Here is a 24,837-nt window from a genome sequence, read left to right as displayed (position 1 = left end):
TGGATAAAGCCTCCTGCCTCTGACAGCGCCATTAAACCCTCAACAAAGAAAAAAAACAAAAAAAAAAACATTATTCCACATGTGTACCAATTTTGGTGCTTTTATGCAAATTTGAACAATTGATCTGAAATATCAGACGACGCTGCAGGACTATAATCCGAGAACAGAATTCAAAAATAATTTTCCGTTCGTTTGTCCGAACCGCTGAGGTGAATTTTGCATACTTTTCAACAGCGACCTTTTAAAATCTATAATTTAATCCTCATAAGTCCGACGACCGAATGATACCTCTCTTTTTGTAGGTCTATACCTCCCCTAAGTCCAAGTACCGATGAAAAAAATATTTACATTAACCGCCGCAAAAGCGAGTGAATCAGCGCATTTTATTTTATGTTTCCCAAGTATTCAAAGCTAATTTAGTCGCCAAAATACCCACTTTCCTTCGATTTTCACCCGGTTTTCAACGTTGGGATTTAGGCCACTGTTATCGACTGCGAAATATGAAAACAGAATGACAAACTATCTTTCCGTTCGTTCGTGCGAGCCGGTGGAGTGGAACCGCGTCATCCTACACAAGCTCCACCATCTCGATCAGCATACCAGACCGCGAAATCTTTTATTGGCTTATAACTCGACGGTGCAAAGTCACAAAAATTAAACACACACACATCGTGCAGGTAATAATATCAGGCATCCGGCGATACAAGTTAGAAAGGTGAAATGAACTATTTTGGTCACTAAAGGGGCCCCGAGCCGTTGCGGCCTAACACAATCCGAGGCGTGGCGCTGCGGGCCATGAAGCCGCGATGTCTTTAAACACTCATAAAATGACGATACAAAGTCCGAAAACATCCCAACATACCTCAAAATGTCCAGGTCACGTTGCGTGTTAGTGGGTGAACAATCCAACGCTTGGCGAATTCTGCTTCGCAATGATAGGAAGAGCCGACATCGAAGGATCAAAAAGTGACGTCGCTATGGACGTTTGGCCGGTGGGAGACCATGGCTTGGGAAGCACGGATTCTCAATGTTGAATTGTTAACCTATCATCTTTAATAGAACTATAATAGACCAATAAAACTAACGGTTCTTTTTCTTTTGTTGTTTTTGGCAAAAAGTAAAGATCCAGAGAGGCTCTGTATTGGGAAACCCCCTCCATTTACGTGAAATGGTTTGGTCCAACTCCCAAAGCCAAAGCAGACACGAACGTCTTGCGAGTACGGAGACCATAACTTGGGAACCACTTGTCCGATTAATTTCAAACCTTGAAAACGCACATCCTCGGGTCCCAGCAATATACCTGGGAAGTTTCAAGTAGATCGGACCAGTGGTTGTCGAGAAACAGCGGTCGCAGACAAACATGCAACAGACAAACATGCACACAGACAAACATGCCCACAGACAAACATGCACACAGAGATCTTACGTTCAATGAAAAAAGTGGGTGGGACAATCGATATGTTATCCCCCCTTGATAAAAAGTGGGGGGGGGAGGACATGTCCCCCACCAATCGACATCCATATTCCATTGTATTGAAAAGAAAAGAAAAGAAACGAAAGAGATGGTTCCACTGGGGATCGAACCCAGTCCCTTCTGCATGGAAAGCAGATGTGATAACCACGACACGATAGAACCAACTGACAGTAGAGTTTCTGTGTTATCTATCTATAATTCCAGCAATGTGTGTGTGTGTGTGTGTGTGTGTGTGTGTGTGTGTGTGTGTGTGTGTGTGTGTGTGTGTGTGTGTGTGTGTGTGTGTGTGTGCGTGCGTGCGTGCGTGCGTGCGTGCGTGCGACCGCCGTTTCCCGACAACCACTGGTCCGATGTAATTGAAGCTTGCCAGGATTATTGCTGGGGACCCGAGGATGCGCCTTTTCAAGGTTTTATGTTAATCGGACAAGCGGTTCCCAAGTCACGGCCATTTATTTGCCAACCAATGACAGGACACGGTGCTCTGAAATCACGAATGACGTCAAAAAAAATTTTTTTTTGCACGATTGACGTCACAATTCTTTTCTTCTTCGTTTGATATGATGTCACAATTGACACTGGGGACCTGACTGTGTGCCTTTTCAAGGTTTGATATCGTTCTTCATCCGTTTCAGCTGTTTCTCAAGTGTTTCCCAAGGTTTGAATTAATTGTTCAAATTATTAATTAATCCCAAGGTTTGAATTTTTCCCAAGGGAAACAGCTGTTTCCCAAGGGTTTGAAAGCTGTTTTTTCCCAAGGTTTGAATTAATTGTTGTGCTTGGTAGACATTTGTGAATACATTTGCAGAGAGAAGGGGGAGAGAGGAGGGGAGAGAGAGGGGGGCAAGAGAGGGAGGGCATCACAATTCAAGAGAGGGAAGAGAGGAGTGGCGAGGGGGGGCGAGAGGGAGTGTGAGAGTGGGGGCGAGAGAGAGGGGCGAGAGAGGAGGGGGGAGAGAGGAAGGTAAGATAGGGGGCGAGAGGGGGGGCGAGAGAGAGGGGGCGTCACAATTCTTCTTCTTCTTTGTTTGATAGACGTTACAATTGACGCAGGGGACCTGACTGTGTGCCTTTTCAAGGTTTGATATCGTTCTTCATCCGTTTCAGCTGTTTCTCAAGTGTTTCCCAAGGTTTGAATTAATTGTTCAAATTATTAATTAATCCCAAGGTTTGAATTTTTCCCAAGGGAAACAGCTGTTTCCCAAGGGTTTGAAAGCTGTTTTTTCCCAAGGTTTGAATTAATTGTTGTGCTTGGTAGACATTTGTGAATACATTTGCAGAGAGAAAGGGGAGAGAGGAGGGGAGAGAGAGGGGGGCAAGAGAGGGAGGGCATCACAATTCAAGAGAGGGGGAGAGAGGAGTGGCGAGGGGGGCGAGAGGGGGTGTGAGAGTGGGGGCGAGAGAGAGGGGCGAGAGAGGAGGGGGGAGAGAGGGAGGTAAGATAGGGGGCGAGAGGGGGGGCGAGAGAGAGGAGGCGTCACAATTCTTATTCTTCTTTGTTTGATATGACGTTACAATTGACGCTGGGGACCTGAGTATGTGCCTTTTCAAGGTTTGATATCGTTCTTCATCCATTTCAGCTGCTTCCCAAGTGTTTCCCAAGGTTTGAAGCTGTTTTTTCCCAACGTTTGAATTTGTTGTTCAAATTATTAATTGATCCCAAGGTTTGAATTTTCCCATGGGAAACAGCTGCTTCCCAAGGGTTTGAAAGCTGTTTTTTTGCAATGTTTGAATTAATTGTTCAAATTATTAATTAATCCCAAGGTTTAAATTTTCCCAAGGGAAACAGTTGTTTGAATTTTTATTTTTTTTTATTTTTGCATGTACGGCCACACATGAACGGGCACGCACGTGCGGGTCTGTGGGTCTGTGTGTTTGTCTGCGACCGCTGTTTCTCGACAACCACTGGTCCGATCTAATTGAAACTTGCCACGTATATTGCTGGGGCCCTGTGGAAGTGCCTTTTCAAGGATTGATATTAATCGGACAAGTGGTTCCCAAGTTACGGCCATTTATTTGCCAACTAATGACAGGACACGGTGCTATGACATCACTATTGACGTCACACTTAATTTTTTTTTGCACGTACGGGCACGCACCTATGGGCAAGTGGTTCCCAAGTTATGGCCATTTATTTACCAAACCAATGACAGGACACGGTGCTATGAAGAGAGAATTGACGTCACACTTGTTGTTTTTTTATTATTATCATTTTTTTTGCACGTACGGGCCCGCACTAGTATTGGTGAGGACTGGATGTTTGACATTTGAAACGATGCTGACAAGGCATTACAAAATGTCTTCATGATCTCACTGTTGTGGCCAATGAAAACAACTTTCTCTCCTTGGATCCAAATGTCTGTTTTTGTTGCGGAGAGAAAATGAAGTTATACACAAACCTTGTTCAGTTTTTCCAGCAACCTTAACTCTTCAAGACTCAGATTAATAAATCTCTTTTGTTCACCCTTACTCACCTGAAATTTTAGTCCACCTTATCAGGAGCTGAGGCCACTTCCATGACAATGAATTTGACCGCTCCACTGAAAATGAGGCAACAAAAAACCCACCAAATTTATAGGAATCATGTTGATGAGACTGAGATCCATCTCAATACAGGACTCATGTTGATGAGACTCAGGTACATCTCAATACAGGACTCATGTTGATGAGACTCAGATACATCTCAATACAGGACTCATGTTGATGAGATTGAGATACATCTCAATGTAGGACTCATGTTGATGAGATTGAGATACATCTCAATATAGGACTCATGTTGATGAGATTGAGATACATCTCAATGTAGGACTCATGTTGATGAGATTGAGATACATCTCAATGCAGGACTCATGTTGATGAGACTGAGATACATCTCAATACAGGACTCATGTTGATGAGACTGAGATACATCTCAATGTAGGACTCATGTTGATGAGATTGAGACACATCTCAATGCAGGACTCATGGTGATGAGATTGAGATACATCTCAATACAGGACTCATGTTGATGAGATTGAGATACATCTCAATACAGGACTCATGTTGATGAGATTGAGATGCATCTCAATACAGGACTCATGTTGATGAGACTGAGATACATCTCAATACAGGACTCATGTTGATGAGACTGAGATACATCTCAATACAGGACTCATGTTGATGAGATTGAGATACATCTCAATGCAGGACTCATGTTGATGAGATTGAGATACATCTCAATACAGGACTCATGTTGATGAGATTGAGATACATCTCAATACAGGACTCATGTTGATGAGATTGAGATACATCTCAATACAGGACTCATGTTGATGAGACTGAGATACATCTCAATACAGGACTCATGTTGATGAGATTGAGATACATCTCAATGCAGGACTCATGTTGATGAGACTGAGATACATCTCAATATAGGACTCATGTTGCTGAGATTGAGATACATCTCAATATAGGACTCATGTTAATGAGATTGAGATACATCTCAATGTAGGACTCATGTTGATGAGACTCAGATACATCTCAATACAGGACTCATGTTGATGAGACTGAGATACATCTCAATGTAGGACTCATGTTGATGAGACTGAGATACATCACAATATAGGACTAAGGTTAATGAGATTGAGATACATCTCAATGTAGGACTCATGTTGATGAGACTGAGATACATCTCAATACAGGACTCATGTTGATGAGACTGAGATACATCTCAATACAGGACTCATGTTGATGAGATTGAGATACATCTCAATATAGGACTCATGTTGATGAGACTGAGATACATCTCAATGCAGGACTCATGTTGCTGAGACTCCATCTTCAGGATGTTATTTCCATGGGGGAAGGGTAAGGCCACGGGAAGGATGAGGGATAAAATCCCTTTTTGATTCCTCATGGTTCTTAAGGAAGGTGTTCTGATCTCGCTCCAAAAGAAACTCAGAGGGAGTAGATCATTCCCGAATCTTCACAGAAAAATGGGGGAAAGGTTCAATCTCAGAACGGTGGGAGCGTTTTAACAGCTTCGACAAGAAGGTCGTGACTGCTCACCACTCGGACGAGTAACTCGACTGCACGTCTTATGTGTCCTAAACGCGGACGTCGGAGGAGACACTTCCTTTCGATCCCAACGTTGTGTTTTCTTTCCTTTTCCCGCTTTCTCACCTTCCCTCCATTCAGTGTATCACCGAGCCCGCGTGAGTTTCCCTCGTTGCGGACTTCCTCGTGCAATCTCCTCAAAGAAACATTTGAATTACTTTTCTTTATTTATCTTCCAACAACCTCAAAAGCTGTTAAAATCACAACTCAAATCAGAAATTTAATTCCTCGAAGGTATTCTCACCCCGTTACTTCCTCTCGATCAAACTTCCTCCGTTTACAAATTAATGTAGGTTCGTCGTGTTTGTCGTTTAAAATGACGACACAGCTCAAATATCAGCATTTCGACATTTGTATGTTGTTCTCATTTATTGAGTTCGAGTCATTAATGAACGCAACTGAGCGAGGGGCGTGGCTTATCGGTTTCCAGGAAGCCCACGTGGCCTTGACGACAACCAGAGGGTGGGTCCAACTCCCAAAGCCAAAGCAGACACGAACGGATTGCGAGTACGGAGACCATAACTTGGGAACCACTTGTCCGATTAATTTCAAACCTTGAAAACGCACATCCTCGGGTCCCAGCAATATACCTGGGAAGTTTCAAGTAGATCGGACCAGTGGTTGTCGAGAAACAGCGGTCGCAGACAAACATGCCACAGACAAACATGCACACAGACAAGCATGCCCACAGACAAACATGCACACAGACAAACATGCACACAGAGATCTTACGTTCAATGAAAAAAGTGGGTGGGACAATCGATATGTTATCCCCCCCTTGATAAAAAGTTGGGGGGGGGGGAGGACATGTCCCCCACCAATCGACGTCCATATGCCATTGTATTGAAAAGAAAAGAAAAGAAACGAAAGAGATGGTTCCACTGGGGATCGAACTCAGGACCTTCTGCGTGTAAAGCAGATGTGATAACCACTACACTATAGAACCAACTGACAGTGGAGTTTCTGTGTTATCTATCTATAATTCCAGTAATGTGTGTGTGTGTGTGTGTGTGTGTGTGTGTGTGTGTGTGTGTGTGTGTGTGTGTGTGTGTGTGTGTGTGTGTGTGTGTGTGTGTGTGTGTGTGTGTGTGTGTGTGTGTGTGTGTGTGTGTGTGTGCGACCGCCGTTTCCCGACAACCACTGGTCCGATGTAATTGAAACTTGCCAGGATTATTGCTGGGGACCCGAGGATGTGCCTTTTCAAGGTTTTATGTTAATCGGACAAGCGGTTCCCAAGTCACGGCCATTTATTTGCCAACCAATGACAGGACACGGTGCTATGACATCACGAATGACGTCAAAAATTTTTTTTGCACGATTGACGTCACAATTCTTTTCTTCTTCGTTTGATATGATGTCACAATTGACACTGGGGACCTGACTGTGTGCCTTTTCAAGGTTTGATATCGTTCTTCATCCGTTTCAGCTGTTTCTCAAGTGTTTCCCAAGGTTTGAATTAATTGTTCAAATTATTAATTAATCCCAAGGTTTGAATTTTTCCCAAGGGAAACAGCTGTTTCCCAAGGGTTTGAAAGCTGTTTTTTCCCATGGTTTGAATTAATTGTTGTGCTTGGTAGACATTTGTGAATACATTTGCAGAGAGAAGGGGGAGAGAGGAGGGGAGAGAGAGGGGGGAAAGAGAGGGAGGGCATCACAATTCAAGAGAGGGGGAGAGGGGAGGGGCGGGGGGGGGGAGAGGGGGTGTGAGAGTGGGGGCGAGAGAGAGGGGCGAGAGAGGAGGGGGGAGAGAGGGAGGTAAGATAGGGGGCGAGAGGGGGGGCGAGAGAGAGGAGGCGTCACAATTCTTATTCTTCTTTGTTTGATATGACGTTACAATTGACGCTGGGGACCTGAGTATGTGCCTTTTCAAGGTTTGATATCGTTCTTCATCCATTTCAGCTGCTTCCCAAGTGTTTCCCAAGGTTTGAAGCTGTTTTTTCCCAACGTTTGTATTTGTTGTTCAAATTATTAATTGATCCCAAGGTTTGAATTTTCCCATGGGAAACAGCTGCTTCCCAAGGGTTTGAAAGCTGTTTTTTTCCAATGTTTGAATTAATTGTTCAAATTATTAATTAATCCCAAGGTTAAAATTTTCCCAAGGGAAACAGCTGTTTGAATTTTTTTTATTTTTTTTTATTTTTGCATGTACGGCCACACATGAACGGGCACGCACGTACGGGTCTGTGGGTCTGTGTGTTTGTCTGCGACCGCTGTTTCTCGACAACCACTGGTCCGATCTAATTGAAACTTGTCACGTATATTGCTGGGGCCCTGTGGAAGTGCCTTTTCAAGGATTGATATTAATCGGCCAAGTGGTTCCCAAGTCACGGCCATTTATTTGTCAACTAATGACAGGACACGGTGCTATGACATCACTATTGACGTCACACTTAATTTTTTTTTGCACGTACGGGCACGCACCTATGGGCAAGTGGTTCCCAAGTTATGGCCATTTATTTACCAAACCAATGACAGGACACGGTGCTATGAAAAGAGAATTGACGTCACACTTGTTGTTTTTTTATTATTATCATTTTTTTTGCACGTACGGGCCCGCACTAGTATTGGTGATGACTGGATGTTTGACATTTGAAACGATGCTGACAAGGCATTACAAAATGTCTTCATGATCTCACTGTTGTGGCCAATGAAAACAACTTTCTCTCCTTGGATCCAAATGTCTGTTTTTGTTGCGGAGAGAAAATGAAGTTATACGCAAACCTTGTTCAGTTTTTCCAGCAACCTTAACTCTTCAAGACTCAGATTAATAAATCTCTTTTGTTCACCCTTACTCACCTGAAATTTTAGTCCACCTTATCAGGAGCTGAGGCCACTTCCATGACAATGAATTTGACCGCTCCACTGAAAATGAGGCAACAAAAAACCCACCAAATTTATGGGAATCATGTTGATGAGACTGAGATCCATCTCAATACAGAACTCATGTTGATGAGACTGAGATACATCTCAATACAGGACTCATGTTGATGAGACTCAGGTACATCTCAATACAGGACTCATGTTGATGAGACTCAGATACATCTCAATACAGGACTCATGTTGATGAGATTGAGATACATCTCAATACAGGACTCATGTTGATGAGATTAAGATACATCTCAATATAGGACTCATGTTGATGAGATTGAGATACATCTCAATACAGGACTCATGTTGATGAGATTGAGATACATCTCAATACAGGACTCATGTTGATGAGACTCAGATACATCTCAATACAGGACTCATGTTGATGAGATTGAGATACATCTCAATACAGGACTCATGTTGATGAGATTGAGATACATCTCAATATAGGACTCATGTTGATGAGATTGAGATACATCTCAATACAGGACTCATGTTGATGAGATTGAGATACATCTCAATACAGGACTCATGTTGATGAGACTGAGATACATCTCAATACAGGACTCATGTTGATGAGACTGAGATACATCTCAATACAGGACTCATGTTGATGAGACTGAGATACATCTCAATACAGGACTCATGTTGATGAGACTGAGGTACATCTCAATACTGGACTCATGTTGATGAGACTGAGATACATCTCAATACTGGACTCATGTTGATGAGATTGAGATACATCTCAATGCAGGACTCATGTTGATGAGACTGAGATACATCTCAATACAGGACTCATGTTGATTGGAGTGAGGTACATCTCAATATTGGACTCATGTTGATGAGACTGAGATACATCTCAATACAGGACTCATGTTGATGAGATTGAGATTCATCTCAATATAGGACTCATGTTCATGAGACTGAGATACATCTCAATACAGGACTCATGTTGATGAGACTGAGATACATCTCAATGCAGGACTCATGTTGATGAGATTGAGATACATCTCAATACAGGACTCATGTTGATGAGACTGAGATACATCTCAATACAGGACTCATGTTGATGAGACTGAGATACATCTCAATACAGGACTCATGTTGATGAGACTGAGATACATCTCAATACAGGATTCATGTTGATGAGACTGAGATACATCTCAATACAGGACTCATGTTGATGAGATTGAGATACATCTCAATACAGGACTCATGTTGATGAGATTGAGATACATCTCAATACAGGACTAATGTTGATGAGATTGAGATACATCTCAATGCAGGACTAATGTTGATGAGATTGAGATACATCTCAATACAGGACTCATGTTGATGAGATTGAGATACATCTCAATACAGGACTCATGTTGATGAAATTGAGATACATCTCAATACAGGACTCATGTTGATGAGATTGAGATACATCTCAATATAGGACTCATGTTAATGAGATTGAGATACATCTCAATGTAGGACTCATGTTGATGAGACTCAGATACATCTCAATACAGGACTCATGTTGATGAGATTGAGATACATCTCAATATAGGACTCATGTTGATGAGACTGAGATACATCTCAATGTGGGACTCATGTTGATGAGACTGAGATACATCTTAATGTGGGACTCATGTTGATGAGACTGAGATACATCTCAATGTAGGACTCATGTTGATGAGACTGAGATACATCTCAATACAGGACTCATGTTGATGAGACTGAGATACATCTCAATACAGGACTCATGTTGATGAGATTGAGATACATCTCAATATAGGACTCATTTTGATGAGACTGAGATACATCTCAATACAGGACTCATGTTGATGAGACTGAGATACATCTCAATACAGGACTCATGTTGATGAGATTGAGATCCATCTCAATGCAGGACTCATGTTGATGAGACTGAGATACATCTCAATATAGGACTCATGTTGATGAGACTGAGATACATCTCAATACAGGACTCATGTTGATGAGATTGAGATCCATCTCAATGCAGGACTCATGTTGATGAGACTGAGATCCATCTCAATGCAGGACTCATGTTGCTGAGACTCCATCTTCAGGATGTTATTTCCATGGGGGAAGGGTAAGGCCACGGGAAGGATGAGGGATAAAATCCCTTTTTGATTCCTCATGGTTCTTAAGGAAGGTGTTCTGATCTCGCTCCAAAAGAAACTCAGAGGGAGTCGATCATTCCCGAATCTTCACAGAAAAATGGGGGAAAGGTTCAATCTCAGAACGGTGGGAGCGTTTTAACAGCTTCGACAAGAAGGTCGTGACTGCTCACCACTCGGACGAGTAACTCGACTGCACGTCGTATGTGTCCTAAACGCGGACGTCGGAGGAGACACTTCCTTTCGATCCCAACGTTGTGTTTTCTTTCCTTTTCCCGCTTTCTCACCTTCCCTCCATTCAGTGTCTCACCGAGCCCGCGTGAGTTTCCCTCGTTGCGGACTTCCTCGTGCAATCTCCTCAAACGAACATTTGAATTACTTTTCTTTCTTTATCTTCCAACAACCTCAAAAGCTGTTAAAATCACAACTCAAATCAGGAATTTAATTCCTCGAAGGTATTCTCACCCCATTCCTTCCTCTCGATCAAACTACCTCCGTTTACAAATCAATGTAGGTTCGTCGTGTTTGTCGTTTAAAATGACGACACAGCTCAAATATCAGCATTTCGACGTTTGTATGGTGTTATAATTTATTGAATTCGAGTCATCAATGAACGCAACTGAGCGAGGGGCGTGGCTTATCGGTTTCCAGGAAGCCCACTCGGCCTTGACGACAACCAGAGGGTGGGTCCAACTCCCAAAGCCAAAGCAGACACGAACGGATTGCGAGTACGGAGACCATAACTTGGGAACCACTTGTCCGATTAATTTCAAACCTTGAAAACGCACATCCTCGGGCCCCAGCAATATACCTGGGAAGTTTCAAGTAGATCGGACCAGTGGTTGTCGAGAAACAGCGGTCGCAGACAAACATGCCACAGACAAACATGCACACAGACAAACATGCCCACATACAAACATGCACACAGACAAACATGCACACAGAGATCTTACGTTCAATGAAAAAAGTGGGTGGGACAATCGATATGTTATCCCCCCCTTGATAAAAAGTTGGGGGGGGGGGGAGGACATGTCCCCCACCAATCGACGTCCATATGCCATTGTATTGAAAAGAAAAGAAAAGAAACGAAAGAGATGGTTCCACTGGGGATCGAACCCAGGACCTTCTGCGTGTAAAGCAGATGTGATAACCACTACACTATAGAACCAACTGACAGTAGAGTTTCTGTGTTATCTATCTATAATTCCAGTAATGTGTGTGTATGTGTGTGTGTGTGTGTGTGTGTGTCTGTGTGTTTGTGTGTGTGTGTGTGTGTGTGTGTGTGTGTGTGTGTGTGTGTGTGTGTGTGTGTGTGTGTGTGTGTGTGTGTGTGTGTGTGTGTGTGTGTGTGTGTGTGTGTGTGTGTGTGTGTGTGTGTGCGACCGCCGTTTCCCGACAACCACTGGTCCGATGTAATTGAAACTTGCCAGGATTATTGCTGGGGACCCGAGGATGTGCCTTTTCAAGGTTTTATGTTAATCGGACAAGCGGTTCCCAAGTCACGGCCATTTATTTGCCAACCAATGACAGGACACGGTGCTATGACATCACGAATGACGTCAAAAATTTTTTTGCACGATTGACGTCACAATTCTTTTCTTCTTCGTTTGATATGATGTCACAATTGACACTGGGGACCTGACTGTGTGCCTTTTCAAGGTTTGATATCGTTCTTCATCCGTTTCAGCTGTTTCTCAAGTGTTTCCCAAGGTTTGAATTAATTGTTCAAATTATTAATTAATCCCAAGGTTTGAATTTTTCCCAAGGGAAACAGCTGTTTCCCAAGGGTTTGAAAGCTGTTTTTTCCCAAGGTTTGAATTAATTGTTGTGCTTGGTCGACATTTGTGAATACATTTGCAGAGAGAAGGGGGAGAGAGGAGGGGAGAGAGAGGGGGGCAAGAGAGGGAGGGCATCACAATTCAAGAGAGGGGGAGAGAGGAGTGGCGAGGAGGGGCGAGAGGGGTGTGAGAGTGGGGGCGAGAGAGAGGGGCGAGAGAGGAGGGGGGAGAGAGGGAGGTAAGATAGGGAGCGAGAGGGGCGGCGAGAGAGAGGAGGCGTCACAATTCTTCTTCTTCTTTGTTTGATATGACGTTACAATTGACGCTGGGGACCTGAGTATGTGCCTTTTCAAGGTTTGATATCGTTCTTCATCCATTTCAGCTGCTTCCCAAGTGTTTCCCAAGGTTTGAAGCTGTTTTTTTCCCAACGTTTGAATTAGTTGTTCAAATTATTAATTGATCCCAAGGTTTGAATTTTCCCATGGGAAACAGCTGCTTCCCAAGGGTTTGAAAGCTGTTTTTTTCCAATGTTTGAATTAATTGTTCAAGTTATGAATTAATCCCAAGGGTTAAATTTTCCCAAGGGAAACAGCTGTTTGAATTTTTTTTTATTTTCTTATTTTTGCATGTACGGCCACACATGAAAGGGCACGCACGTACGGGTCTGTGGGTCTGTGTGTTTGTCTGCGACCGCTGTTTCTCGACAACCACTGGTCCGATCTAATTGAAACTTGCCACGTATATTGCTGGGGCCCTGTGGAAGTGCCTTTTCAAGGATTGATATTAATCGGCCAAGTGGTTCCCAAGTTACGGCCATTTATTTGCCAACTAATGACAGGACACGGTGCTATGAAGAGAGAATTGACGTCACACTTGTTGTTTTTATTATTATCATTTTTTTTGCACGTACGGGCCCGCACTAGTATTGGTGATGACTTGATGTTTGACATTTGAAACGATGCTGACAAGGCATTACAAAATGTCTTCATGATCTCACTGTTGTGGCCAATGAAAACAACTTTCTCTCCTTGGATCCAAATGTCTGTTTTTGTTGCGGAGAGAAAATGAAGTTATACGCAAACCTTGTTCAGTTTTTCCAGCAACCTTAACTCTTCAAGACTCAGATTAATAAATCTCTTTTCTTCACCCTTACTCACCTGAAATTTTAGTCCACCTTATCAGGAGCTGAGGCCACTTCCATGACAATGAATTTGACCGCTCCACTGAAAATGAGGCAACAAAAAACCCACCAAATTTATGGGAATCATGTTGATGAGACTGAGATCCATCTCAATACAGAACTCATGTTGATGAGACTGAGATACATCTCAATACAGGACTCATGTTGATGAGACTCAGGTACATCTCAATACAGGACTCATGTTGATGAGACTCAGATACATCTCAATACAGGACTCATGTTGATGAGATTGAGATACATCTCAATACAGGACTCATGTTGATGAGATTGAGATACATCTCAATATAGGACTCATGTTGATGAGATTGAGATACATCTCAATATAGGACTCATGTTGATGAGATTGAGATACATCTCAATACAGGACTCATGTTGATGAGATTGAGATACATCTCAATACAGGACTCATGTTGATGAGACTGAGATACATCTCAATACAGGACTCATGTTGATGAGACTGAGATACATCTCAATACAGGACTCATTTTGATGAGACTGAGATACATCTCAATACAGGACTCATGTTGATGAGACTGAGATACATCTCAATACAGGACTCATGTTGATGAGACTGAGGTACATCTCAATACTGGACTCATGTTGATGAGACTGAGATACATCTCAATACTGGACTCATGTTGATGAGATTGAGATACATCTCAATGCAGGACTCATGTTGATGAGATTGAGATACATCTCAATACTGGACTGATGTTGATGAGAGTGAGGTACATCTCAATATTGGACTCATGTTGATGAGACTGAGATACATCTCAATACTGGACTGATATTGATGAGAGTGAGGTACATCTCAATACAGGACTCATGTTGATGAGATTGAGATACATCTCAATACAGGACTCATGTTGATGAGATTGAGATACATCTCAATACAGGACTCATGTTGATGAGACTGAGATACATCTCAATACAGGACTCATGTTGATGAGATTGAGATACATCTCAATACAGGACTCATGTTGATGAGATTGAGATACATCTCAATACAGGACTCATGTTGATGAGATTGAGATACATCTCAATACAGGACTCATGTTGATGAGACTGAGATACATCTCAATACAGGACTCATGTTGATGAGACTGAGATACATCTCAATATAGGACTCATGTTGATGACATTGAGATACATCTCAATATAGGACTCATGTTGATGAGATTGAGATACATCTCAATGTAGGACTCATGTTGATGAGATTGAGATACATCTCAACATAGGACTCATGTTGATGAGATTGAGATACATCTCAATACAGGACTCATGTTGATGAGACTGAGATACATCTCAATACAGGACTCATGTTGATGAGACTGAGATACATCTCAATACATGACTCATGTTGATGAGATTGAGATACATCTCAATATAGGACTCATGTTGATGAGACTGAGATACATCTCAATACAGGACTCATGTTGATGAGATTGAGATTCATCTCAATATAGGACTCATGTTCATGAGACTGAGATACATCTCAATACAGGACTCATGTTGATGAGACTGAGATACATCTCAATGCAGGACTCATGTTGATGAGATTGAGATACATCTCAATACAGGACTCATGTTGATGAGACTGAGATACATCTCAATACAGGACTCATGTTGATGAGACTGAGATACATCTCAATACAGGACTCATGTTGATGAGACTGAGATACATCTCAATACAGGACTCATGTTGATGAGATTGAGATACATCTCAATACAGGACTCATGTTGATGAGATTGAGATACATCTCAATACAGGACTCATGTTGATGAGATTGAGATACATCTCAATACAGGACTAATGTTGATGAGATTGAGATACATCTCAATGCAGGACTAATGTTAATGAGATTGAGATACATCTCAATACAGGACTCATGTTGATGAGATTGAGATACATCTCAATACAGGACTCATGTTGATGAAATTGAGATACATCTCAATACAGGACTCATGTTGATGAGATTGAGATACATCTCAACATAGGACTCATGTTAATGAGATTGAGATACATCTCAATGTAGGACTCATGTTGATGAGACTCAGATACATCTCAATACAGGACTCATGTTGATGAGATTGAGATACATCTCAATATAGGACTCATGTTGATGAGACTGAGATACATCTCAATGTGGGACTCATGTTGATGAGACTGAGATACATCTCAATGTGGGACTCATGTTGATGAGACTGAGATACATCTCAATGTAGGACTCATGTTGATGAGACTGAGATACATCTCAATACAGGACTCATGTTGATGAGACTGAGATACATCTCAATACAGGACTCATGTTGATGAGATTGAGATACATCTCAATATAGGACTCATTTTGATGAGACTGAGATACATCTCAATACTGGACTCATGTTGATGAGAGTGAGGTAGATCTCAATATTGGACTCATGTTAATGAGATTGAGATACATCTCAATGTAGGACTCATGTTGATGAGATTGAGATACATCTCAATACAGGACTCATGTTAATGAGATTGAGATACATCTCAATATAGGACTCATGTTGATGAGATTGAGATACATCTCAATATAGGACTCATATTGATGAGACTGAGATACATCTCAATACATGACTCATGTTGATGAGATTGAGATACATCTCAATACAGGACTCATGTTGATGAGATTGAGATACATCTCAATACAGGACTCATGTTGATGAGACTGAGATACATCTCAATACAGGACTCATGTTGATGAGACTGAGATACATCTCAATATCGGACTCATGTTGATGACATTGAGATACATCTCAATATAGGACTCATGTTGATGAGATTGAGATACATCTCAATGTCGGACTCATGTTGATGAGATTGAGATACATCTCAACATAGGACTCATGTTGATGAGATTGAGATACATCTCAATACAGGACTCATGTTGATGAGACTGAGATACATCTCAATACAGGACTCATGTTGATGAGACTGAGATACATCTCAATACATGACTCATGTTGATGAGATTGAGATACATCTCAATATAGGACTCATGTTGATGAGACTGAGATACATCTCAATACAGGACTCATGTTGATGAGATTGAGATTCATCTCAATATAGGACTCATGTTCATGAGACTGAGATACATCTCAATACAGGACTCATGTTGATGAGACTGAGATACATCTCAATGCAGGACTCATGTTGATGAGATTGAGATACATCTCAATACAGGACTCATGTTGATGAGACTGAGATACATCTCAATACAGGACTCATGTTGATGAGACTGAGATACATCTCAATACAGGACTCATGTTGATGAGACTGAGATACATCTCAATACAGGACTCATGTTGATGAGACTGAGATACATCTCAATACAGGACTCATGTTGATGAGATTGAGATACATCTCAATACAGGACTCATGTTGATGAGATTGAGATACATCTCAATACAGGACTAATGTTGATGAGATTGAGATACATCTCAATGCAGGACTAATGTTGATGAGATTGAGATACATCTCAATACAGGACTCATGTTGATGAGATTGAGATACATCTCAATACAGGACTCATGTTGATGAAATTGAGATACATCTCAATACAGGACTCATGTTGATGAGATTGAGATACATCTCAATATAGGACTCATGTTAATGAGATTGAGATACATCTCAATGTAGGACTCATGTTGATGAGACTCAGATACATCTCAATACAGGACTCATGTTGATGAGATTGAGATACATCTCAATATAGGACTCATGTTGATGAGACTGAGATACATCTCAATGTGGGACTCATGTTGATGAGACTGAGATACATCTCAATGTGGGACTCATGTTGATGAGACTGAGATACATCTCAATGTAGGACTCATGTTGATGAGACTGAGATACATCTCAATACAGGACTCATGTTGATGAGACTGAGATACATCTCAATACAGGACTCATGTTGATGAGATTGAGATACATCTCAATATAGGACTCATTTTGATGAGACTGAGATACATCTCAATACAGGACTCATGTTGATGAGACTGAGATACATCTCAATACAGGACTCATGTTGATGAGATTGAGATCCATCTCAATGCAGGACTCATGTTGATGAGACTGAGATACATCTCAATACAGGACTCATGTTGATGAGACTGAGATCCATCTCAATGCAGGACTCATGTTGCTGAGACTCCATCTTCAGGATGTTATTTCCATGGGGGAAGGGTAAGGCCACGGGAAGGATGAGGGATAAAATCCCTTTTTGATTCCTCATGGTTCTTAAGGAAGGTGTTCTGATCTCGCTCCAAAAGAAACTCAGAGGGAGTAGATCATTCCCGAATCTTCACAGAAAAATGGGGAAAGGTTCAATCTCAGAACGGTGGGAGCGTTTTAACAGCTTCGACAAGAAGGTCGTGACTGCTCACCACTCGGACGAGTAACTCGACTGCACGTCTTATGTGTCCTAAACGCGGACGTCGGAGGAGACACTTCCTTTCGATCCCAACGTTGTGTTTTCTTTCCTTTTCCCGCTTTCTCACCTTCCCTCCATTCAGTGTATCACCGAGCTCGCGTGAGTTTCCCTCGTTGCGGACTTCCTCGTGCAATCTCCTCAAAGAAACATTTGAATTACTTTTCTTTCTTTATCTTCCAACAACCTCAAAAGCTGTTAAAATCACAACTCAAATCAGAAATTTAATTCCTCGAAGGTATTCTCACCCCGTTACTTCCTCTCGATCAAACTACCTCCGTTTACAAATCAATGTAGGTTCGTCGTGTTTGTCGTTTAAAATGACGACACAGCTCAAATATCAGCATTTCGACGTTTGTCTGTTGTTATAATTTATTGAATTCGAGTCATCAATGAACGCAACTGAGCGAGGGGCGTGGCTTATCGGTTTCCAGGAAGCCCACGCGGCATTAACGACAACCAGAGGGTGGGTCCAACTCCCAAAGCCAAAGCAGACACGAACGGATTGCGAGTCCGGAGACCATAACTTGGGAACCACTTGTCCGATTAATTTCAAACCTTGAAAACGCACATCCTCGGGTCCCAGCAATATACCTGGGAAGTTTCAAGTAGATCGGACCAGTGGTTGTCGAGAAACAGCGGTCGCAGACAAACATGCCACAGACAAACATGCACACAGACAAACATGCCCACAGACAAACATGCACACAGACAAACATGCACACAGAGATCTTACGTTCAATGAAAAAAGTGGGTGGGACAATCGATATGTTATCCCCCCCTTGATAAAAAGTTGGGGGGGGGGGAGGACATGTCCCCCACCAATCGACGTCCATATGCCATTGTATTGAAAAGAAAAGAAAAGAAACGAAAGAGATGGTTCCACTGGGGATCGAACCCAGGACCTTCTGCGTGTAAAGCAGATGTGATAACCACTACACTATAGAACCAACTGACAGTAGAGTTTCTGTGTTATCTATCTATAATTCCAGTAATGTGTGTGTATGTGTGTGTGTGTGTGTGTGTGTCTGTGTGTTTGTGTGTGTGTGTGTGTGTGTGTGTGTGTGTGTGTGTGTGTGTGTGTGTGTGTGTGTGTGTGTGTGTGTGTGTGTGTGTGTGTGTGTGTGTGTGTGCGACCGCCGTTTCCCGACAACCACTGGTCCGATGTAATTGAAACTTGCCAGGATTATTGCTGGGGACCCGAGGATGTGCCTTTTCAAGGTTTTATGTTAATCGGACAAGCGGTTCCCAAGTCACGGCCATTTATTTGCCAACCAATGACAGGACACGGTGCTATGACATCACGAATGACGTCAAAAAATTTTTTTGCACGATTGACGTCACAATTCTTTTCTTCTTCGTTTGATATGATGTCACAATTGACACTGGGGACCTGACTGTGTGCCTTTTCAAGGTTTGATATCGTTCTTCATCCGTTTCAGCTGTTTCTCAAGTGTTTCCCAAGGTTTGAATTAATTGTTCAAATTATTAATTAATCCCAAGGTTTGAATTTTTCCCAAGGGAAACAGCTGTTTCCCAAGGGTTTGAAAGCTGTTTTTTCCCAAGGTTTGAATTAATTGTTGTGCTTGGTCGACATTTGTGAATACATTTGCAGAGAGAAGGGGGAGAGAGGAGGGGAGAGAGAGGGGGCAAGAGAGGGAGGGCATCACAATTCAAGAGAGGGGGAGAGAGGAGTGGCGAGGAGGGGCGAGAGGGGGTGTGAGAGTGGGGGCGAGAGAGAGGGGCGAGAGAGGAGGGGGGAGAGAGGGAGGTAAGATAGGGAGCGAGAGGGGCGGCGAGAGAGAGGAGGCGTCACAATTCTTCTTCTTCTTTGTTTGATATGACGTTACAATTGACGCTGGGGACCTGAGTATGTGCCTTTTCAAGGTTTGATATCGTTCTTCATCCATTTCAGCTGCTTCCCAAGTGTTTCCCAAGGTTTGAAGCTGTTTTTTTCCCAACGTTTGAATTAGTTGTTCAAATTATTAATTGATCCCAAGGTTTGAATTTTCCCATGGGAAACAGCTGCTTCCCAAGGGTTTGAAAGCTGTTTTTTTCCAATGTTTGAATTAATTGTTCAAGTTATGAATTAATCCCAAGGGTTAAATTTTCCCAAGGGAAACAGCTGTTTGAATTTTTTTTTATTTTCTTATTTTTGCATGTACGGCCACACATGAAAGGGCACGCACGTACGGGTCTGTGGGTCTGTGTGTTTGTCTGCGACCGCTGTTTCTCGACAACCACTGGTCCGATCTAATTGAAACTTGCCACGTATATTGCTGGGGCCCTGTGGAAGTGCCTTTTCAAGGATTGATATTAATCGGCCAAGTGGTTCCCAAGTTACGGCCATTTATTTGCCAACTAATGACAGGACACGGTGCTATGAAGAGAGAATTGACGTCACACTTGTTGTTTTTTTATTATTATCATTTTTTTTGCACGTACGGGCCCGCACTAGTATTGGTGATGACTTGATGTTTGACATTTGAAACGATGCTGACAAGGCATTACAAAATGTCTTCATGATCTCACTGTTGTGGCCAATGAAAACAACTTTCTCTCCTTGGATCCAAATGTCTGTTTTTGTTGCGGAGAGAAAATGAAGTTATACGCAAACCTTGTTCAGTTTTTCCAGCAACCTTAACTCTTCAAGACTCAGATTAATAAATCTCTTTTCTTCACCCTTACTCACCTGAAATTTTAGTCCACCTTATCAGGAGCTGAGGCCACTTCCATGACAATGAATTTGACCGCTCCACTGAAAATGAGGCAACAAAAAACCCACCAAATTTATGGGAATCATGTTGATGAGACTGAGATCCATCTCAATACAGAACTCATGTTGATGAGACTGAGATACATCTCAATACAGGACTCATGTTGATGAGACTCAGGTACATCTCAATACAGGACTCATGTTGATGAGACTCAGATACATCTCAATACAGGACTCATGTTGATGAGATTGAGATACATCTCAATACAGGACTCATGTTGATGAGATTGAGATACATCTCAATATAGGACTCATGTTGATGAGATTGAGATACATCTCAATATAGGACTCATGTTGATGAGATTGAGATACATCTCAATACAGGACTCATGTTGATGAGATTGAGATACATCTCAATACAGGACTCATGTTGATGAGACTGAGATACATCTCAATACAGGACACATGTTGATGAGACTGAGATACATCTCAATACAGGACTCATTTTGATGAGACTGAGATACATCTCAATACAGGACTCATGTTGATGAGACTGAGATACATCTCAATACAGGACTCATGTTGATGAGACTGAGGTACATCTCAATACTGGACTCATGTTGATGAGACTGAGATACATCTCAATACTGGACTCATGTTGATGAGATTGAGATACATCTCAATGCAGGACTCATGTTGATGAGATTGAGATACATCTCAATACTGGACTGATGTTGATGAGAGTGAGGTACATCTCAATATTGGACTCATGTTGATGAGACTGAGATACATCTCAATACTGGACTGATATTGATGAGAGTGAGGTACATCTCAATACAGGACTCATGTTGATGAGATTGAGATACATCTCAATACAGGACTCATGTTGATGAGATTGAGATACATCTCAATACAGGACTCATGTTGATGAGACTGAGATACATCTCAATACAGGACTCATGTTGATGAGATTGAGATACATCTCAATACAGGACTCATGTTGATGAGATTGAGATACATCTCAATACAGGACTCATGTTGATGAGATTGAGATACATCTCAATACAGGACTCATGTTGATGAGACTGAGATACATCTCAATACAGGACTCATGTTGATGAGACTGAGATACATCTCAATATAGGACTCATGTTGATGACATTGAGATACATCTCAATATAGGACTCATGTTGATGAGATTGAGATACATCTCAATGTAGGACTCATGTTGATGAGATTGAGATACATCTCAACATAGGACTCATGTTGATGAGATTGAGATACATCTCAATACAGGACTCATGTTGATGAGACTGAGATACATCTCAATACAGGACTCATGTTGATGAGACTGAGATACATCTCAATACATGACTCATGTTGATGAGATTGAGATACATCTCAATATAGGACTCATGTTGATGAGACTGAGATACATCTCAATACAGGACTCATGTTGATGAGATTGAGATTCATCTCAATATAGGACTCATGTTCATGAGACTGAGATACATCTCAATACAGGACTCATGTTGATGAGACTGAGATACATCTCAATGCAGGACTCATGTTGATGAGATTGAGATACATCTCAATACAGGACTCATGTTGATGAGACTGAGATACATCTCAATACAGGACTCATGTTGATGAGACTGAGATACATCTCAATACAGGACTCATGTTGATGAGACTGAGATACATCTCAATACAGGACTCATGTTGATGAGATTGAGATACATCTCAATACAGGACTCATGTTGATGAGATTGAGATACATCTCAATACAGGACTCATGTTGATGAGATTGAGATACATCTCAATACAGGACTAATGTTGATGAGATTGAGATACATCTCAATGCAGGACTAATGTTAATGAGATTGAGATACATCTCAATACAGGACTCATGTTGATGAGATTGAGATACATCTCAATACAGGACTCATGTTGATGAAATTGAGATACATCTCAATACAGGACTCATGTTGATGAGATTGAGATACATCTCAACATAGGACTCATGTTAATGAGATTGAGATACATCTCAATGTAGGACTCATGTTGATGAGACTCAGATACATCTCAATACAGGACTCATGTTGATGAGATTGAGATACATCTCAATATAGGACTCATGTTGATGAGACTGAGATACATCTCAATGTGGGACTCATGTTGATGAGACTGAGATACATCTCAATGTGGGACTCATGTTGATGAGACTGAGATACATCTCAATGTAGGACTCATGTTGATGAGACTGAGATACATCTCAATACAGGACTCATGTTGATGAGACTGAGATACATCTCAATACAGGACTCATGTTGATGAGATTGAGATACATCTCAATATAGGACTCATTTTGATGAGACTGAGATACATCTCAATACTGGACTCATGTTGATGAGAGTGAGGTAGATCTCAATATTGGACTCATGTTAATGAGATTGAGATACATCTCAATGTAGGACTCATGTTGATGAGATTGAGATACATCTCAATACAGGACTCATGTTAATGAGATTGAGATACATCTCAATATAGGACTCATGTTGATGAGATTGAGATACATCTCAATATAGGACTCATATTGATGAGACTGAGATACATCTCAATACATGACTCATGTTGATGAGATTGAGATACATCTCAATACAGGACTCATGTTGATGAGATTGAGATACATCTCAATACAGGACTCATGTTGATGAGACTGAGATACATCTCAATACAGGACTCATGTTGATGAGACTGAGATACATCTCAATGTAGGACTCATGTTGATGAGATTGAGATACATCTCAATACAGGACTCATGTTAATGAGATTGAGATACATCTCAACATAGGACTCATGTTGATGAGATTGAGATACATCTCAATACAGGACTCATGTTGATGAGACTGAGATACATCTCAATACAGGACTCATGTTGATGAGACTGAGATACATCTCAATACATGACTCATGTTGATGAGATTGAGATACATCTCAATATAGGACTCATGTTGATGAGACTGAGATACATCTCAATACAGGACTCATGTTGATGAGATTGAGATTCATCTCAATATAGGACTCATGTTCATGAGACTGAGATACATCTCAATACAGGACTCATGTTGATGAGACTGAGATACATCTCAATGCAGGACTCATGTTGATGAGATTGAGATACATCTCAATACAGGACTCATGTTGATGAGACTGAGATACATCTCAATACAGGACTCATGTTGATGAGACTGAGATACATCTCAATACAGGACTCATGTTGATGAGACTGAGATACATCTCAATACAGGACTCATGTTGATGAGACTGAGATACATCTCAATACAGGACTCATGTTGATGAGATTGAGATACATCTCAATACAGGACTCATGTTGATGAGATTGAGATACATCTCAATACAGGACTAATGTTGATGAGATTGAGATACATCTCAATGCAGGACTAATGTTGATGAGATTGAGATACATCTCAATACAGGACTCATGTTGATGAGATTGAGATACATCTCAATACAGGACTCATGTTGATGAAATTGAGATACATCTCAATACAGGACTCATGTTGATGAGATTGAGATACATCTCAATATAGGACTCATGTTAATGAGATTGAGATACATCTCAATGTAGGACTCATGTTGATGAGACTCAGATACATCTCAATACAGGACTCATGTTGATGAGATTGAGATACATCTCAATATAGGACTCATGTTGATGAGACTGAGATACATCTCAATGTGGGACTCATGTTGATGAGACTGAGATACATCTCAATGTGGGACTCATGTTGATGAGACTGAGATACATCTCAATGTAGGACTCATGTTGATGAGACTGAGATACATCTCAATACAGGACTCATGTTGATGAGACTGAGATACATCTCAATACAGGACTCATGTTGATGAGATTGAGATACATCTCAATATAGGACTCATTTTGATGAGACTGAGATACATCTCAATACAGGACTCATGTTGATGAGACTGAGATACATCTCAATACAGGACTCATGTTGATGAGATTGAGATCCATCTCAATGCAGGACTCATGTTGATGAGACTGAGATACATCTCAATACAGGACTCATGTTGATG

At 41.5% G+C, this 24,837-nt stretch overlaps 3 non-coding genes across 3 annotated transcripts; all 3 read right to left on the bottom strand.

The window, feature by feature from the left end:
* Positions 1-6,439: 6,439 nt before the first annotated feature.
* Positions 6,440-6,512, bottom strand: TRNAV-UAC (transfer RNA valine (anticodon UAC)). Its single transcript has one exon. It is a non-coding gene; the product is annotated as a tRNA-Val (tRNA).
* A 5,143-nt stretch (positions 6,513-11,655) lies between these two features.
* Positions 11,656-11,728, bottom strand: TRNAV-UAC (transfer RNA valine (anticodon UAC)). Its single transcript has one exon. It is a non-coding gene; the product is annotated as a tRNA-Val (tRNA).
* A 7,148-nt stretch (positions 11,729-18,876) lies between these two features.
* On the bottom strand, positions 18,877-18,949 carry TRNAV-UAC (transfer RNA valine (anticodon UAC)). Its single transcript has one exon. It is a non-coding gene; the product is annotated as a tRNA-Val (tRNA).
* Positions 18,950-24,837: the final 5,888 nt, after the last annotated feature.

The sequence above is a fragment of the Eptatretus burgeri genome, chromosome 10, assembly GCF_056783735.1.
Source record: "Eptatretus burgeri isolate ZD-2024b chromosome 10, Ebu_testis_v1, whole genome shotgun sequence".
Taxonomy (NCBI): domain Eukaryota; kingdom Metazoa; phylum Chordata; class Myxini; order Myxiniformes; family Myxinidae; genus Eptatretus; species Eptatretus burgeri.
Note: the sequence above shows the minus strand (reverse complement) of the source record. Positions and strands in the feature narration are given on the sequence as shown.